General features: G+C 34.6%; 1 pseudogene; it reads right to left on the reverse strand.

The window, feature by feature from the left end:
• Positions 1-1,955: 1,955 nt before the first annotated feature.
• LOC122117363 lies at positions 1,956-2,362 on the reverse strand (annotated as a pseudogene).
• Between the last annotated feature and the right edge of the window lie 3,252 nt (positions 2,363-5,614).

Raw genomic sequence — 5,614 nt, forward strand, 5'->3', positions numbered from 1 at the left:
TACTTCACTTAATATTATATTTTTCCAAATCTTTCCATTTTCTAACAAATGGGGCTGTGCCATTTTTTACGATAGAGGCATAGAATTCCGTTATATATATTATATATATATATATGTTGCATATATATGTTGAATATATATAATATATACATAATGGAATTCTTCTTGATCCATTCATCTACTGAGAGGCATCAGCGTTGGTTCCATGTGTTAGCTATGGTGAATAATGCTGCAGTAAACATAGTTGTGCTGGTAGCTTTATTTATTTTTATTTATTTATATTTTGTCGGTCGTGGGGCTTAAACTCTGGGCTTAGGTGCTGTCCCTGTGATCTTCAGCTCAAGGCGAGTGCTCTACCACTTGAGCCACAGCACCACTTCCAGTTTTCTAGTGGTTTATTGGAGATAATAGTCTCATGGACTTTCTTGCAGGGGCTGGCTTTGAACCGTGATCCTCAGATCTCAGCCTCCTGAGTAGCTAAGATTGCAGGCGTGAGCCTGCAGTTTAGTAAGGCCTTGTTTGTGATCCTTTGTGTAAATGTCCAAAAGTGAGATTGCTGTGTCATAGGGGAGCCCTAAGTGTAGTTCCTTCAGGAACCTCCATACTACTTTCCAAAGTTGTTGAACAAGTTTACACTCCCACCAACAATGCAGTAGAGTTTCCTTTTGGCCACATCCCCTCCAGCATCTGTTATTATTAGATTTCTTGATTATAGCCTTTCTAACTGGGGTGAGATGGAATTTTCATATATTTCTTCCTTTGTATTCTTAACAAGATATTTAACAAGATATTTTAGATTTATTTTTTAGCATCGTTCTTATACATTTTTATGAGTGTCTTTCACAGAATTACCATTTACAGGTAATAAGAAAGCATAAAAATAAGGTTTACAAAGTTGAGAACAATATCTATCTGGTTCACCAAATCATTCATTACCATCACTTACATGGAGTAGGGCATAATATAGGAGCTCCAGTAATTGCATATATTTTTTTTAAATTAAGTAAAGTGGTAGTTTCTTTTTTCTTTTAATGTCTTACTCAATTTTGTTGGTAAAGACTTTTAGACTTACCATAGCATACCTTGACTTGGAATCCCCCTCTACTGTGTTGGCTTATTCTTCTCTGTCTCTGAGGGAAGAATTCAAGGATTCAGTTATGGTGTGCACATATCACAGGGTATCTAGTATTGAAAAGTTGTTAGACATTTGATTATGGAATCTTTTTTAGAAAGACTGATTGAAGGCTTTAAAACAAATTTCTTATCAATCTGGTGAATAGCAAATATGTATAATTTTCTTTTTTTCTTTTTTCTTTTTGGGTCCGGTCATGGGGTCTGAACTCTGGGCCTGGGTGCTGTCCCTCAGCTCTTCAGCACAAGGCTAGCGCTCTACCACTTGAGCCACAGTGCTACTTCTGGCTTTTCTCTTTTTGCTTACGTGGTGCTGAGGAATTGAACCCAGGGCCTCAGGCATGCAAGGCAAGTGCTCTACCACTGAGCCACCTTCCCAGCCCCAAATATGTATAATTTTCTATGTGTATGTGCGTGTGTGTTTGTTTTTAGTAATTTTAGTTATGAAAAAAATCTTAAAATGCCTCCACTAGATAGTAGAACAGCTGATATCTATTATCAAGTTATATACTGAATTTATATATACTGAACATCTGAAACTCTAAAATATTATACCTTGGTAATTTAATGTTGTAATCAATGACGTTTGTAAGTCAACAACATTAATTTCCTTAAATCAAGGACCATACCTGCTGTTTTTCATAGTTATATGCATAAACACAATAGAGGTTCCTTAACAGAAAGGCATGACTGAGAAGTTCTGTTAATTGATAAATAACCTGTTTCTGTTAAATTGCTGAATGTTATTTCCACTATTTAATGCCATTTACATATTTTTTGGGTGGGAAAAAATGTATATTTATTATTAGCCACCTGGATTCAGTTTAGATGATTCCAATTTTGTTGGCAACACCTAAAGCATTATAATTTGGAGCCAGTTGAACATGTGCATTCTTCTCTCGGTCAGGTCTGATCGAGGTATTGACCTTAGCCACATCAGTGTCCTAGAGCTTCTTCAGAGCCTGTTTGATCTAATGCTTGTTGGCCTTGACATCCATAATGAACACAAGTGTGTTGCTGTCTTCTATTTTCCTCGTGGCTGACTCAGTGGTCAGGGGGAATTTGATGATAGCATAGTGGTCAAGCTTGTTTCTCCTCGGAGCACTCTTGAAGTGTGGATCTTCTTCTTTTTGTGACTGTGGAAACCTTTCAGCACTGCCTTCTTCAAAGCCTTTTCCTTGGCTTCGGCTTTAGGAGGGGCACGAGTTTTCTTCTTCGCTTTCGGAGCCATCTTGGTGAAAAGCCCAATTATATTTTTGTATGGACCAAACAAAAGTTAAGCCATCTTTGGAAAGATGCACTAATGTCTGCACTATGTGAATAGTATTGGACAGTATTATTTTATTCATTTCATTACAAAGTTCCAAGTATTTTCAATCTTAAAAAGTGTTATTACTTTAAATATCAAAAAGTACATGTCTTTACTCCCACCCCATGTAGGAAACAGTTACTTCACCAGAACCTATATTCAACAATTCGATCTTTATTATTTATTTATTATTTTTTTTAATTGAATTTAATTTTATTTGTGAACATACTGTACAGAGGGGTTACAATTACATGGGCAGGATAATGTGTACATTTCTTACCAAGCATTGCAGCCTCCTCCTTTGGTTTACCCTTCACATCCCTTAACAATTCGATCTTTAAAGCACTTTGACTGACTTCTTCTTTGTTAGAGTACAATCTACTTTATAGGTAGTTTCTAATTTAAAATGTTGAAGTAGAAATATCTCATACTAATATTATATATATTTTCAGGCTTTGTAAATCAATTTTTGGAACATATGGTTATTAATTTTATTTTAAGCATGCTTATTAAAACACCACAGATATTAATACAGTGGATTAATTGCAGTTACACATATGAATGCTGGATAAGGATATCCTTAATATTTTTGACATGCACTTATTAATAGGATGTAGATTCAGTAATTATGAAAGATCCTGAAGTGTTATTATTGGTACATGTTATTTATTATGGGTAAAGTCAGCATGTATTCATTATGATAATTAAGAACAATATAAAATAACAATCTATATTCATTTAAATGGACATATAATTGCATAAAACTATTATGAATCATTTTCTAATGATTCAAAGAAGCCAAAGTCTGACAAGTGTACATGATGCTTTCATTCTAACTCCAATACACTTATGAATATCATGGTCTTGGTTACAAATAGCTTCCACATAGCCATGCTACCTATGAACTGAGCATGTGCAAACCATTACATTAACCAATAACGTGTTTTCAGACTGAAGCTACTCGGTCAAAGTTTGGAATTAGCTGAAAGGAGATGAAAATTGGAACAAATTAAGCAGAAAATTAATTCAGAAATAGTAAATTAATAGGTTGTAATTGTTTCTTTAGATTGAACTTTCATTTGAAATTGAAACCTAACAACAGGAATTGGTGAAAAAATAATGTTTTTAAGTTCTAAGGAGAAAATATTCTTTCCTTAAAAACATAACAAAATCTGTTTTTCTTATTAGTTCAATTATACTGATGATATAGTAATAAAAATTCACTAGAATAATCTCAAAGTTGTCCTGATGATATATTATTTTAGCTGTGATATATACTTTCTTCATGCTTTCTATAATAGAAATTAATAATACTCCAATTAGTTTTTATTCATAATATAAAAGCTGACTTTAAATTACTGGTATCCAAATGTATATGTTTATTTTATTTTTGTTTTTGTTGGTTGTGGGGCTTGAACTCTGGGCCTGAGTGCTGTCCCTGAACATTTCAGCTCAAGTCTAGTGCTCTACCACTTGAGTCACAGCACCACTTTCAGTTTTCTGGTGGTTAATTGGAGTTAAGAGTCTCATGGACTTTCCTGCCCAGGTTGGTTGTAAACCGCGATCCTCAGATCTCAGACTTCTAGGATTACAGGTGTGAGCCACCAACATCTAACTCACATGTCATGTTTATTGTTGCATTCTTCAAAATAACCAATTCCTATGCTAGAGCAAATCTAAAATTCACCAGGACATGATAAATTATACAAACTCTAGGAATTCACACACAATGGGACCAAAAGAGGATATCCTTGGGGAACAAACACAAAAGTGCAGTGCTTATGTGCCTCTGATCCTCAGAACCACATAAGCAGAAAAAGCTGGAAGTAGAGCTGTGGCTCCAGTAGTAGAGCCTTGAGGTGACAGTGCGCAGGACTAGAGTTCAGGCCCCACGACTGACAAAAAACAAAAAACAAAAAAACAAAAAACAAAACAAAAAAACACTCTACCGAATGGAAACAAACAAATTAATTAAATAACCAAATCATCAAACTTATCAATTTGCCCAATAGGTAGCATGTATATATAATGGAGTTTTAGTCGATTAAAGTAAGAACTAACACAGCTTGTGAAGGGTTTTTGGAGGAAATTAGAAAATATCATGTTAAGTTCGTCTCAGCAAGACAGTCATTATATGTCTTCTCTCACACATACAATTTAAGTGAGGGACACGGACATGAACATAGCATGATGACTATTGGGAATGTGGAATGTAAATTTTGGAAGAAGAGGAAGTATAAGAAAGAAGAATAAAGAGTGAACATGCTCAACGTATGCATGTATAGAAATGTCATAATGAAATACTTTACTTTGTAACTATTAATGCATTCTCATTAAAAAAAATAATCACTTGAACTTCCAATCCTTTCTTTTAAAATTTTTATTTATTTATTTTTTATTGTCAAGAGGATGTACAGAAGTGTTACAGTTTCAAATAAGGTATAATAAGTACACTTCTTGTCAAACTTATTACCCATTACCTCATTTTTCTACCTCCCAATTCTCCCACCCCCAGCTTGTTCATATCATTTCCAACATATTGTCTTGTGTATATGCTGTTGCACTGGTTCTTTGTATCACCATTTTGTTGTAGGTCCAGACCTCCATTTGTGATTTCACTTATTAAGAAAGCTATTCCTGCCTGGTGCCAGTGGTTCACAGCTCTAATCCTAGCTACTCAGGAGGTTGAGATCTGAAGATCACAGTTTAAAGCCAGTCCAGGCAGGAAAGTCTGTGACATTCTTTTTTTTGTATATATTTTTATTGTAAAGACACTGTACAGAGAGGTTATAGTTATTTGAGCATTGTTACCTCCTCCTTTGTTTTTCCCCTATAATCCCTTCCCTCCCCACCTCCCCGACTCTTCTCCTCCCCCAAATTGTAAAGTTTGTTTTCAACAGTTTTTTGTACATCTTATTGTTACAATGGGTCAACCTGTATCCTTATTTCAGCATTTTGTAATTTCCCTTCTCCTCTCCAAATTAGAAAAAAAAATCTATATACAAGTTGCAGAGCACCAGAATCAAATAGAGTGAAAACAGGTGTTATATCATGGGGGAAGAACATACAAAAGAAACAAACAAACAAAAAAAACCATGTAGTGCATTTCGAGTACGTTAAAAAAAACAATAGCAAGAAAGATAAAACCACTTGTGTCCCTATCTTGGGATTCAT

This window comes from Dipodomys spectabilis, unplaced genomic scaffold (assembly GCF_019054845.1).
Source record: "Dipodomys spectabilis isolate Male_0828 unplaced genomic scaffold, ASM1905484v1 ptg000140l, whole genome shotgun sequence".
Lineage (NCBI taxonomy): Eukaryota > Metazoa > Chordata > Mammalia > Rodentia > Heteromyidae > Dipodomys > Dipodomys spectabilis.